General features: G+C 45.5%; 1 long non-coding RNA gene across 2 annotated transcripts; it reads right to left on the reverse strand.

The window, feature by feature from the left end:
- Nucleotides 1-7,278: 7,278 nt before the first annotated feature.
- LOC140214422 (uncharacterized) lies at nucleotides 7,279-14,947 on the reverse strand. Of its 2 annotated transcripts, XR_011891358.1 has the most exons (4): nucleotides 14,045-14,947; nucleotides 12,951-13,055; nucleotides 10,137-10,281; nucleotides 7,279-7,388 (listed from the first exon to the last, which is right to left on the reverse strand). It is a non-coding gene; the product is annotated as an uncharacterized lncRNA (long non-coding RNA). The 2 variants fall into 2 exon arrangements; XR_011891359.1 differs by lacking the exon at nucleotides 12,951-13,055.

Consider the following 14,947-nt stretch of genomic DNA (forward strand, 5'->3'; position numbering starts at 1 on the left):
TGACTTCCTGTATCGGCAAACGCATCGAGCACGTAGTTCTTATGTGCTTCCTGTCTTATCTCGAAGCGAACCAATCCTTCCGTATTCGCCTATCGACAACGTCTGTCTGCGCAGGACATAGTCGATCCTACAACTGAAGGAGGATGTTGTGGATGGTCAGAGTACAGCTGAAACAAGAGCAATTCTGGCGTCGGACCTCTGGCGTTGGACTTCGACAACGTCTCAGATCACCTCATTCTAGTATCTTGCATCCTCCCGATGTGGAAAACATATCTATGATCATGTGCGAGCCTTTTTATTTGAGCGCACGGGCCCCTTCGGCCTAGGTGAAATTCGGTGAGATATTGTTACGTGAAACGGCACGAGGCGGGACTATTTACAGTGTATTTACAACGATGAACACAGCAGCAACCAAGATGGTGGACTGCCTGCCCACCAGACAGGCCGTCTTCATCCTCATCTGCTCCAAGAAGGATGTCTCTCGGAATGAGCTGGTTTCCTACAGCAATACCCCCGGCGGTGTAAGAGCGCCGTCTCAGTGCACTTTAAGCACTGGTTTTAAGAAGGAGAGCGGCATGCTTTCAGTTTGCTGACGTGAACTATGTCACTGGGAGCGATCGTAGGCGGCACAGTCAGCGAGGCGGGAACAATCTCGTTGGTGATCTCCGTGACCTGGCGGACGACCCGGTAAGGGCCCGTGTACCGAGGTATATGACTTATCTGACAAGCTAACACGACGGAATGGACACCAAATTAGATCTAAGGCACCGGGTGAGAAACGAATGTCGTGATGTCGGCTGTCATAAAATCCCTTATGGATAGCTTGCGAGGCCGACAGCTGAGTGCGGGCGATCTTATGCGCGTCATCAGCACGAGCGATGGCATCACGTCCATATTTGACAGGCGGCGCTGTAGCAGCCGGAAGGAGGGTGTCCAGTGGTACCGTCGGTTTACGACGATAGAGCACATAAAATTATGAATATCCGGGCGGTGTCTTCACGCGACGTATTGTAGGCGAAGGTTACGTAAGGTTGCGCGAGGTCCCAGTCACTACGGTCAGATGAAACATACACCCGCCGTGGTTGCTCAGTGGCTATGGTGTTGGGCTGCTGAGCACGAGGTCGCGGGATCGAATCCCAGCCACGGCGGCCGCATTTCGGTGGGGGCGAAATGCGAAAACACCTGTGTACTTAGATTTAGGTGCATGTTAAAGAACCCCAGGTGGTCAAAATTTCCGGAGTCCTCTACTACGACATGTTTTGGCACGTAAAACCCATTAATAAGATGAAACACGTTGAGAACATGTCCGTGAGGGCGCCATTTAGGCATTCAGTGAAGCCATATGTTTGGGGATGGTAGGAGGTGGTCAAATTGGGCTGCGTTGAGGAGGAGCGCGAAATATCGTCGATTACACGGGACAAAAAGTCGCGGCCTCGATCTGTGTGAAATTGACGAGGGGTGCCGTGGTGTAGAATAACATCGTGTAGTAAGAAATTGGCAACGTCCGTGGTAGTGCTGGTGGGGGGCGCTCGAGTGATTGCATGCCTGGTCGCATATACTTTGGCAACGGCGACGAACTTAATTTTTGCCGGATTTTGACTCGGGGAAAAGGACCGAGAAGGTCTAAACCAACACGGAAGAAGGGTTCGGTCGGGATGGAGAGCGGCTGAAGCTGTCCAGCAGGGAGTTCGGCAGGTCGTTTCCGACGTCGGCATGTGAATTTTCGGCAGGGATCACCGATGTGTCACTTTGAACTGCCTGTGCGTGATAATTTTAAACCTAAACAAAAAAATGATATAAATCTTAAACAAATTCTGGGAGTATAGAAATAAGGTGGTAGCAAAGAATTTCAAGAACACTCATCCGGAAGTTCATTTCTGTGTTACGGCATAGTGCCAACTCGATAGTTGTTTCCATTATTTTTCTTCAGTACTTGTTCCAGCGAAATAAATATTCCGCCGTACGTGCCGTGGTTTCTTAGTGGCGTTGCGCTGCTAGGCACGAGGTCGCGTGCTCGAATCCCGGCCGCATGTCGATGCTGGCGAAATGCAAAAACGCGTGTGTGCCATGCATAAGGCGCCCCTAAAAGTACCCTATAGATAGAAAAAAAAACATGGTGTTGCCTACGCTCTTCCTGCACTGTGCACAAACCCTGTCTGCACCCCCCCCCCCCTTCCTCTTTTCCCCGAGACACAATAAACCGCTGTTTCGCTGTCCTGGAAAGTGGCTTTCTACCGAAACATTCGGGTTTCCAGAGAATTTAAACACGCGAGGAAGGGCGCGCTTCCAGGAAAGCATGAATGGTGAGCAAAATGAATGTATCCGTTCTTTTTTTTTTTTTTAGCAGATTGGTCGTAGCTGTGTGTGGGCGATGCTTTCGTGAGAACAAGCGAGGCGGTTTCCCAACCCTTTCCTGAACGGTACTAACCGGTTGATCTCTTTTTCTCGTCTCTAACTCCTGGCTCCCCCGAACATGGCGGAAAGCAACGTGTTGTGCTCACCCCTAAATCACTACCACTATCGCTGATATTACTGCACAAGCGGGTTCATATAAGTGGACGTCTTGTTTTTGAAATAAAGGCGGGAATGAGTCTCTGGACGAGGTTTTTCTAATGAAAACAGCCTTGCAGCGCACCCAATTTTCCAGACCACAGCAACAATTATGCGAAAACCATTGGAGACATTTGCATAGGTAAAGCGATAGCTCCACGGTTAAAATACATTTGACGGCTCACGCCCATGACGTGGCTGCAGCCTTCTTCTCACTCCGAATTTCTTATCGTTTTGACCCACGGCTACAATTCAGGACAGACATTTTTCAGCATTTCTTTTATTTCATGCAAAAGTGAACGTGTAAAACGTTTATGCAACAAACTGGTGTTTTAGTGCAAAATATATCGGGGTTTTACGGGCGAACACAACAAAAGAGATTGTGTTGTGTGAGCGCCTTTGTCTTATTATATAAATTTTGCACTAAAACATCAGTCCGAAATATCCTACCAAGAAAAACTTAGGCCACAACTTAAGCCTTGCAACGTTAGGCATTATCACAAGGTTTTTGCCATTCCTTCCGTACCATTAATAATGAACGCACATGACCCCCCCCCCCCCTTCTCTCTATGTTCTGTTGGCAATAGTGTTGAGTGAGTATCGGTGGATGTTCGCTTATATTGGCGACCTACGCAAAGGTGGGAAGGCTACGCGAACTACGTCAATGGTAAATCAAAAAGAAAGTAGCTGCATTTGGAATTTATTTCTCAAACAAATCCACACCATGATCGGTGAACGGGTTGTCATCGCGGTGTACTGCGGAGAAGTTTTTCTCTTTTTTTTTCATTTTCGGTTAGGGAGTCTTCACAATTCACGGCGCATGATGGAAGGGCCGGGGAGCGCAGCTGAGACAAGGCCGCGACCACGACTGAGCAGTAGTTGCACACGAGCAAGTGGCACTTCGTCAGGCTGAGCTCGGAGAAGTTGGCGAGGCACGTTCGGAGGAACTTCGACATTAATTTTAGGAATTCGGGAGCACCACTCTGCAGGCGTTCGAGCTGGGCCTGTTGCGGCGGCGGCAGCCGAGCTATAGTGAGAGGGACGTGACGTCATTCCAGTGCTCCGGGTGCTTCGTTACTCCGAGCAAGCGGCTGACGGCTTCCGAGTCGGCTTCCACAGCTATGACCGTGCGGCGCATTCTCTGAATCGACGTCCTCATCTCTCGAAGGTCCTCGAGTCGTATGAGGCTTTGTGAGGCTTTGGGTACTAACCGGAATTGGGAGGAGGTACCCGCTCGCAAATGTACTGGAAGGTGCGCAGACCGGGCCGGGGTGTCTTCATCCTGGTAATGGCGTCGCCCATAGGCACCTCTACGGCGTCCTTTCGTATGACATGAACGTGCAAGCTCTGCAGGCTGTGGCAAATTCAAGACGCCCTCCAAGAAGTCGGCTGTAAGCGGCGTCGCTGGAAATTCCACGTACACGGACTTGAGAGTGTTCAGCTGGCAACACGTGCTGGTGTCCCGCGCGGCATCTTTCTCCAGCCACGACTCGTAGCGGCGGTCCTCGTAAAGTGACCACTCTAACTTCTTCACCTTTGGCAGCCTCTGTGAGAGCAGTCGAAAAAGCACCGGAGGCTCGATGACGCAGTTCACAACGCGCAGCTCCTCGGTGTTCTCAGAGCTGGCGACAAACCAAGAAGAACGTCGGAGGTAGGGTAGAGCGAGGCAGTCAGTGAACCTCAGCTGGCGCGAGTTCTTGATGTTCACCTTTTCTCAGTATTCACCAAGCGTACATTTATCCGTGCCAGAAGTGAACGTTACGTTCTCGACGACTCGCTCGCGGTTAGCGAGTCCCGTGAGCTCAGCTGGTGCCTCGGTGAGAGCGTGGCGGGGCCTCCGTCCAAGAGTTGGAATATCAATTCCCACGCTGCACGCAGGAGCCCGCCGATTAGCTCAGTCCCGAGCGATGGTTTCGTCATAGTGAATCGCTTCGCTCACTGCCTTATCGTTTGCCTTGGTTCAGTTGTGCGCTTTCTAATTATTCTTGACTAGTCCGGCAAATCGCATTTTCAAAACGCCGACTCTTGGCGCGAAGTCGCTTACGCTAGATGAAGTCTTGGTGGTGGTCGCTGGCCTTTCTTTGCAAGGCACCACTTGCCTAGGCGTCCAGTTCTGGAATGTGGAATAGTTTCTCTTACAGTCAGTACCGACTTTCTGTAGACGAAAGAAAGCGTTCGCTAACGGGGCACTTATGGTGCCTGGTGTCAACCCTGTCATAGCTGAGATAATCCATTAGGAACCCTGCTGCCGTTTCCCTGCTGACAAGTCGATTCAGTCGTTACGGACGCTAGAATCTCCGAACCAGTTCACAAAGTGGGCGAGATATACGTGCTCACAACAAGTTTCAGGTGAGTTACCAGGAAGCGAAGGCTCATTTCGCTATTTATTGGCGTCTAACAATAGCGTGAGCGCTGCATTTGGGACAATTCGGACTGAATCGGAAGCAGTGACCGCAGCCTTATTAAAAAGCCGCTGAAACCCAATTGTCTACCCACCATTAAGAGCGTGGTGATCACTTCTTACATATGTAGGATGTTCCCGCTTGCTTGCAAACGCGTTTGTAAACCTCTCTAGGATTATTGGCAAAGTAGGGATTTCCTGTAGTTGAAAGGTGCTCATGGGGAAAGGTGTAAGCATCCACGGCTCCACATGCTCTGTTGCTTAGGGGGTTAAAGGGATTAGTGAGCCCACCCACATTCTTGAGAGTATTCATCCTCCCAATGCGATTAAGTGAGCCTCGCTCTCACGATCACGATAACAAATATTTGCATGGACGAAATTGGCAGCGCCACGTTTCAACCCCCCTCGCCATTTAAATATATAGTACTACGTGACCCGCTGACCAGTATAATGTGCTGATTCTATTCAGATGTTTCTTTTCTAATTTTTTTCTTCAGTGGTCCGAGCTGGTCTCTATCGGCGTTATTCCTATGAAACAAGGTCGTCCATGAGACAAGGTTATGAAAGCGACAAAATCGCACGACAGAAAAATTCCTGCACATTAACCCATATTACGATGAATGTCGACGCTAATGCGATTAGCATGAAAGCAATGGAGTCAGACACCATACTGTCATCGCAAACAAAAAAAGAAAACGAAATTATGCCGTCTCACGTGCCAAAACGCTGATCTGATTATGAGGCGCACCTTAGTGGGGAACTTCGGAAATGTGGACCCCTTGCGGTTCTTCAACGTGCATCTAAATCTAAGTACACGGGAGTTTTTGCATTTCGCCCCCACCGAAATGTGGCCGCCGTGGCCGGGATTTTATCCCAGGATTGCCAGCGCCGAAACGCGTCATGTGTGAGCCGCGTAATGCACTCGGGCTCCACTCTCGCGCATTCCACTGGACACGCTGCGCCATCTAGCGGCGCTGCCGTGAAGTCCGCGCGTGTCTGTGTGTATATTGAGACAAGATTATCCGAATATCTATTACGCGGATGATATTCCACCCCGCACCGAATAAATTTTGAAGTTCTTTTTCTGACTGAAGGGTCAGAAAGTCAGTTTATGAGACATGCCGAGTGCCACATGCTGAGTGACTGAAGTTGCCGCCGAAGAGGTTCATTGAAGTGCGGCACATACCCAATGTTACGTACTCTTACGACTGAAATCCTGCAAGCATCCATTTAGTGTGCTGCGCTACCCATGTGTGGATGCTGCTGGCGTGCCACCTGCAACTGCGGTAGGAACTTCTACTCATTGCGACCATTGTGTATGGTGCAAGGCAGTGCGTGGTTCAACGCTGGGTCTGGGCCGCGCCCACCTGCAAAAAGCCACTTGAAGTCCCAACGTTTGGATGAAAGGACCTCCTGCTGACGAGTTTATCTTCGGGTTTAACGATTACCAGATAAGACTGACGAATGCGCCTGTCCATCAATCACCGCGGAAAGCAACCCTACTAGAAAATCCTATTTGTTTTCAAACGGGTTTCATCAAATAGGGTTATGGAACGGGACCCCGTTTGATCCTGTTCAGTCCTGACCTGTTTAAATCCTGTTTATTCCTGTTTAAACCTGACCCGTTTAAATCCTGTTTGATCCTGACCCGTTTAAATCCTGTTTAATCCTGACCCGTTTAATCCCGTCCTATCTAACCCAGACCTGTTTGCCCCTGTTCAGACCTATATTTTGCTGCATTCATACCTGGTCCTTTCAGAATGGATTGATGTTGCTTAATATAATTTACTCTTAAACCTATTTTGTACATTTGTGTATTTGCGATCAGCATTGAAGAGAAGTAGATTTGCATTATGTTTGCAACAAGAATGCCACTTTCACATGTAGGTTTGCCTGGTACATTGCTTGATACGAAGATAAACACAATTTTCGGCATAAATTGATTAGCACTACCAACACTGATGTGATACATCATGAACAAGTTTTGTATGACCCACGAGTATGTTCTCTATGTATGACCTACAAGAAAATGCACCCTGAAGAAGACTGTACCTCATTTTCATATTTACTACTAGTATGCAAATGTAATTCTTGCAGATTTAGTATTTGTTCGATTACTTGTACTCGTTTTAATGCAGTGCTTTTTGTTGTAATGGTTTGTTCACAAATCCACAGTAAAGCGTAATTTTGGGGTGAAAAATGTCAGGCAAAGTATTGGCATGTACTTGTAAGTGAAAAAGACAAGTATACTTTACGTAGGTATTTCTGTACACCAACTTGAGCTTTCATTAAGCCTGAAATCATCCGGCTTAAAAAAAAGCATGTCATAAATGTCCCAAGCACTGTTTATTGGACCTTCTAACGGTATTTCGATGCATCCAGTCTGCCGAGAGAAGACCGCTGGAGTGGGTTGCTTGGGTGAGAGCGAGCAGGGCACCTGAAAAAGTAAAGCCAATAATTTATCTTGACTCATGCAACAGGTTGGCACATAGGCAAATTCGCCTATGTTCCCACAGATAAGAAAGGTTCAGCATTCCGGTCATAGGAGATAATGAATAAATCTTATTGAAAAATATGTGGTTTCATGCAATGCCTATGTTTCAAGGGAACATGGAGTACTGTGGGAGAATAAGCTGTCATAATTAGCAGGCGATTGAAGCAAGTGTTATAGGAAAAAGATGGACACATCGTTTGATTAGCAATAATTACTAGTATTGAAGCAACAGAATACAAACATGAAATACCTTTAAAAACAACACCGACAGGTTGAGATAATAAATTATTCAGAAACTAAACCCTTCTGCCAGCAAAATACCGTAGTGTACTGGCTTTGACATTGCGCTGCTCAGGCAGAGGGCGTGGGATTGAATCCCGGCCACAATGGCTGCATTTAGATGGCAGGGAAATGCCAAAACCCCTATGTAAGGTCTATTGGGTACACGTTAAAGGAGACTAGGGATCCCGCCAACTTGAAGTTATAAAAACCGGGGTAAATTTCGAGATAAGCAAACTCACAAAAGTAGAAGGCCCTGGCCATGCGAAGACCATATAAAGCCTTTTAAGGTAGGTGCCAGCAGCCGCAAAATTTCTTGCAAAAGCGAAATATAGCAGAAGCGGTATTTTTCCGTAGATCACTTTTGCAAGGTATTTTACAACTTGACACCCGACATGTTGGGCATCTACGGGCAACAGCAATTCTTGCACAGATCATAGCAAACACTGTTGCACCTAGGTATACATAGACACATAGGTATAGGTACAGTCGCCGACTGATTTTCCGGACTCCGAAAATTCGGACTTGATTACTCGGTCTGCTTCACGGCACCGCCATTCTCCCCATGGACCATAATGTATAACAACTTCCGAAAGTTCGGTCGCCTTGCAACCTCTCGTCTGATTTTTCGGACACTCCTTGAACCAACTTGATCGAGAGCACCATGCACCGACTCTGACCGTTGCATGGTTCTACTTGCTGAACGACATTTTTGTTTTGAACGGAGCCTCCTTGCTGCCCCACGAAGTGGCGCTACTGCAAATCCCTGCTCATCATCATCGTCTCTGTCTGGTTTGTAGCTACAGCAGTTCCGGTCTCAGCTTAGTATGCCATGTCAAGACAATCCAGCAGCTGATTTGTTTGTTTCTTCGTGCACGACGCTGCGAGTAGGCCAGGTTTTTTGTTTGTGCAACTGATGTCGGCGTGACAATGTTTGATGAAGCAAGATGGGCCAATTCATTCTACTAATATCTAGAATAGCTACCTGTAAGCACCACCTACCTTTCAACAACATTTGCAAACCAAAAATCCTCATCCTGAAAAGTCTGCACATGACGACATCGGTAGCATCATCAGCGTGGGGCCTCAAGATAATTCGGCAAGCCAAGAAATTACTGACAGCACGAGTGCAAGCATGCCAACAGGAAATCAGTGGCTGAATAATGCACCTTCTACCAATTGGTAGACAGTGCATTTTCGCAAAGCCCTAACTATAGCAGATCATTGTTCAGGAGTTCCCGAATGCACAACTCTATGCCATTTTCACACAGACTCTAGGGAAGCACCTCTGCACAGTTGCAAGAAAAAAAGCTAGATGCCCCAAGAGAAATGAGCCCACTCAAGCCATGGAAGTTGTGTTTACCTTGTCTTCCTACAACTACTCAAAACCTAGGACTGCTGTTTTGCACAAAGGAACAAACGTCAACATTGGTGCCTCGCCCAACACAAGTGGTCTGCGCTGTAGAAGGCGCCATAAGTCAGCCCACAGATGAGGCCCACACCAGTGCTGTCAGTGTGCTGTACAAATTGCAGAAGCACAGCCTACAAGCTTGTCTGCCTTAGTGTGATCGCACCAATGAACGAAAACTAACGAATCAAGTTTGTTTCGTGCCGAGAACAGTTGCCTCATGCTGGCTTGGTTTGTTGTGTAGGCATGTAAATAATGAAAAGGCCTGCATCACTATCTCTGAAAAAAAAATCATGTAACAAAGCACGTACAGTACACAGGTGCAGTGTCTATCACATACCATTTCGTGCAGTAGAGGCTACATCGGATAAACCGGCCAATGTATAAATGACTGGCAGCGTGACCAAGCAAACTTGATGCATGGGTCAGTTAGCAGTGGTAGTGCACTGCTCTCGGCGCACATGCACCTATGTTTGAAAGCTGCTTGATCGTGACAAAATATAAAGACAAAAGCGCTGGAGAGATATCTGAGGCTTTTCTTATATGTATGACGAGGAACCTAGCGCTACCTCCCCATGCAGAGAATTACTAGACAGTGAGACTGCTTCTTATCATTGTAAAACAAGTGTCACGCTCACCATGTTTCTGTGCGAACAGCATGTATTCAGATCTATTCTCCCCCTTTCACCTTTTGCACAATATCACTGTGCGAGCAATAATACTGAACTGTTAGTAGCACTCTGTCCTGTTGTCTCCTTTCTTTCCTTGTGAATTGTGTGCTAAATAAGGCTTTTTTTGGTGAAAGAGTGCTAGTTTAACGCATAAACTAGCGCCATGGCACTTTGCAATAAAGGACTGTTATAATTCTCTAAAAATTTGTCCATGCAGAACAGTGTCAAAAGAACACCTTAAAGAAAGAACATGAGTGTATCTATCATAAAGACCAATCCTTGTCTTTTTTCCTTAACATAATTTTCAATACCGATATTGAAGTACAAGCTCACCATATTATATCACCTTGTCAATGAAGCAAGGCACAATGGTGCCCAACTGTCGCGGGACCAACTTGGATGTGGAGATCAGCGCAGATCAGCAACATAGCATGGTCTGCTTACACTTCTTCTCCAGGTCCAGCCATACCTACAGCAGCTATAAAACAAGTGAGCTTAGAATCACAAGCGAAACAATATAAAAAGTGACACTGAACAAAGCAACTTTCATTAAGCATAAATAGGATCGAAATGCTGACATTATGCCCATAAGTAACTTCACTTTGAGCAACAAAGCATCCAATTTAAGAAAGATTATATGTATCAGCTATCTATGTGAGGAAGATTAATCGAACGCCCTCTATTTGCCATACCCCTCCCCTTATGCATGGATGTCTCCCTGACTGAGTGAGCTGATCCCAGGTATAGTGTAATTAAAGGTTGTCACTTGGTGGGCCAATCCCGATACCATTGCATGACTTGTACAATAATTTTAATGTGTTGTAATGCTGGCCATCCTGCAGGCACTGCAACATTATAGCACCCATAAGGCTAATGGTATTACCTGATAAGGTTAACTAACAGGTGTCCCCAGAAGCATAACTCGGCATGTATACTCGGAGGCCATTATTATAAGAGAAGCAATGGCAGAGGTGAAGCTTTATCCTGTGCCATATGCAAAATGGCCGAGCACGCCCAGCTTCTGGTTACATTCTCACTTGTGACCACTGCAACAGGCTGACTGACATGCGTAACCAGCAGTTTGTAGGACCACATTTTCATACCCTGCAATTTGTTTTACATCTGAAGAGATCAGCCTCAAGCTCCATGATGCGCTGCACTCAAGAAGCATTATAAACTGGCAACATTTAAATGCTATGCTGCATGGTTTGTTGCATGCTTTAGGAATTTACTTATTTATTATACACATAGCTCATAGGCTCCAGTTGGAGTATTGCATGAGGTGGCAAGAAAACAAATTCTGAACAAGGAGAACATTCAACAAAACAAGTCAGACCAAAGAAGAAAAAATAACATACTCTCCTAATGGGACTATGTATCTGGCAGCTAGCTTCTAAAAAAGACAATTAGGAATCTTTTACTACTGGTAGCGCTTTAGGGGATGGAATGTAGAATTCCAAGCTTCATACACTTTTAAGCCACCTTTCGTGGCTTTTTGTTTTGAACTCCTATTCTCTGTACTATTATAGAAATGAATACCCCCTCCAAAATAAAACAAAGAAAAACATGTAATGCACAGTAATGTAACACAATAATGTAATGCACAACAGTGAATACTTAGAAAAATGTAATTAAGAACATGGAGTCTATGTGGGCACAGATGTTAGAAGTCTACATGAAAGCATAATAATAAAGGTGGGCAAAGCATTTATGCTTTTGTCGGGCAAGCTGCAGCAAGACATACAGGTAAAGCATGCCTCACAACACAGTCCCTAAAAATATCTGTCACAATACAGTGAGTAGGTATATCATGCATATCTACAATAGCTCCTAATTATATTTAACTCATAGGGGGCTACCTATGTAACTTGATCAAACTGAAGGTGGGCCAAATTCTAAATATACGATTCAAGTAGACAGAAAATGGACGTTATGAAAATGCATCTACAGCAAAAGTGTTGTACATTATTGTTGTACATTATGTCATGCCTGCCAACCTGTGAACATAATATTTTGTAAAAATGCTGCAGACACTAAATTCTTTGTTGGGGACATAGCACACATTATTTTAAAGCTTGCTCTCAGCACCCCCATTGTTGTATACACACACACATTATTAATAAAGGGAAAATCGCACATCTACCCGCTCGTAGCAATTGCTACAAAAGAAACCCGTACGGATTCCTCGAAAGGAAAGCCTCACAATTGAAAAAAAGAAACCGTCCAGGTCTGGGACTCAAACCCGGGACCACCGCCTTTCCGGGACAGCCGCTTTACCATCTAAGATAACCAGGCGGCTAGCAGATGGCCGGGCCAAGTCGAATTTGTCGACAACATGAAGCAAAGGCAAGGGTCTGACGTAATAGTTCTGCGGAAATGCGCAAGGTGTAGAGAAGTAATTAATAAAGGAGAAAAAATATTATGTCAAACCCTTGCTTTTGCTTCGCGTTGTCAAGTAATTCGACTTCGCCCTGCCATGTGCTAGCCAGCTGGTTATCTCAGATGGTAGAGTGGCTGCCTCGGAAAGGCGGTAGTCCCGGGTTCGAGTCCCGGACCAGGACGAATTTTTCTTCAACTGTGCGGCTTTCCTTTTGAGGAACACATACAGGTTTCCTTTGTTGCAAATGGTACGAGCGGGTGGATGTCTGATTTTCCCTTTATTAATTACTTCTCTCCACCTCGTGTGTTTGCGCAGAACTATTACGTCACACACACATTATCAACCATTATTTAACTTGTCGTGCAGCACGAAAAGCAGCAGCGAACTTGAAACCAGTAACTGACAACATTTTTTTTTAGATTACAGAGCTTTACGCTGCTTCAGGAATTTATCTGACTAAACTTCCTAAAAGCACGTGCCCCTCTGATGTTCTCGTTAGAGATATTGCATCGCTAATAATAAAGCAGTACAAGTACCATTATAATTAATTTTTTACATGCATTTTAACAATGTCATACCGTCAATCTCTCAACAGCTTTAAAACATCTTAACCAACACAACTTCATTGTCTTTCTAAAATGACATTAATAAAATTGTAAAATGAGCCCACATTTGTAAACCCACGAAAAATTCAGGAGTTTCCAAACATGGATGATACCAACAAAATCTGCAGCTCTTGTAAGTGGCAGCAACTGCTTTGCACACACCTTGTCACACCATGCACATCAGGTACTTTTCCGTGCTGTTGAGGCTGCAGAAGTGCCGCAGGTGCATATGTGGAGGTGCCTCTGGTTCACAAAATCTTGCCATCCCTAAACAATAATAAATACTTATTTATTGTAATCCCTGCTGAAACTGCAAACTTGTGATATAAAAAGATCACGTCATATTTTGAAAAAAGTCTCATACAACCAGTTACATGAAGCTGCAACTGGTTGTGCAAATATCTGATTGTAACATCACAGGCGGTTAAATAACACGTAAATCGAACTGTAGAGAACATGAATCTACTATGAAAAGGTTCACACAAACGTACAGCTGTATAACGTGAAATGTGAATTGTACTATAAAAAAATTCCTTAGGACATGAAAAGCGTTCCAAAACCTAACTTGTCTATGCGGCGCAACAAAGCACTGCTCCCAAAGGACGATGCGCTTAAAATTACAACAGACCACCTCATTTCTAGAGAGACAATACAGAAAAGAGAAAGATTTTTCGATTAAAAAGAAACATTGCTTATGTAATTTCGGCTTCTCTGCTAGATCGGAATCCTTTACAAGTACACGAAAACACACAGGACATTAATACACGTCATCTGACGACACACTATAAACAGAAGAATTTCCATACAAGCTAAAAATCTGGCCATGCGTCGACGAAGAAATCGGGTGCTATCTCGCGCAGCTGTTAGCTGTGACGACGACACATCGACGTACTACTTCTAGAAATGACTATACCATTTCTTAATGAAAAATTATGTACACAAACAGTAACTTTCTTTGCTTGAATTTTTGTGCCCATTTAGATCAAAGAACCACCCGCGCTAGCGTGCTTCATAGGTGAAAGTAAATAAACCACAGATAGAGCTGTTGGTAACATGAATACGTTTAGGGCAATTTCCATGGAACTTTTTGCTAAATGTGCACTGCGACATGAAGAACAACCATTTGAAAAGCACATTTATAATTCTTGCTGCTTTACAAATCCGGATCCGGTTGTTGTACGGATCTTGCGATACGTACAACAACGCACACTTCACGAACCATAGACAGGAAGAATGCGCGCAAGCGCCGGACTTACCTTTCTAGGCGTACTCGGAAAACGCTCCTTTTAGCGTCACAGGTGCCGCGGCATCGACTGCACCAACGGTCCTTCCGGCGCACACACTGTTGAATTGCGGATCAACTACAGGACGTAAGAGCACAACTTTCACCAAATTCTTCCGTACAGCGCGATACGATGCGACAGTGCCAGAGGAGGAGATCCTGTTCATGAGCCCGGAACAAAGGAAGCGCGAAGGGTCATATCTTCGACATCGGCGCACCACACGAAGGATACTGCGGGCTACATTACGCGGTCCCAGGGGTTTTGTGATTCTCAATGCATACAAAATGCACCACAATTTCTCTCGGCACAGCGTACACACGATTAAACAACTACATCGGACGGCGTCAATGCAGCAAGCACTCACATGTGGCGACAACTGAGGACGGCAAAATAATATCACCTGTAACTTTACCGGCGCTACCTGTGCTGCCATCTGTAGGCCGCCACCGAAAGCGACCGTGCTTTCGGTGATCTCATGGATGGTGACGGCGTTGTATTTCGATGTTATGCGAGTCGTACAGCGTCTTGTACGACGTGTTTCAGCAACGTTGCTTTTAATAGAGAGGACAGCAATCTGCGTATACGCCGTATAGACGTCTCACCCACTTGAAAAACACAACAGCAAATTTTCAGTCAGTCGTATTTTGGGACGTTGTGACTGTCGGTCTGTTCTCTGTAGTGTGACGCCCTGTAGTCGAAAATTCTGTAGTTCCTGATCAATATTTGATTAAAAATTGACAGAGGTCATTTTAAGGTTATGTAAAATTATTAATACGAAATAAAATAAAAAAATAAAAGTAGAAAAAAAAATGCCTTTTGCCTAGGATTCGAACTTTGGACCTGACGGTTCCGAGACAAGCACTTTACCACTGCACC

The sequence above is a fragment of the Dermacentor andersoni genome, unplaced genomic scaffold, assembly GCF_023375885.2.
Source record: "Dermacentor andersoni unplaced genomic scaffold, qqDerAnde1_hic_scaffold ctg00000042.1, whole genome shotgun sequence".
Lineage (NCBI taxonomy): Eukaryota > Metazoa > Arthropoda > Arachnida > Ixodida > Ixodidae > Dermacentor > Dermacentor andersoni.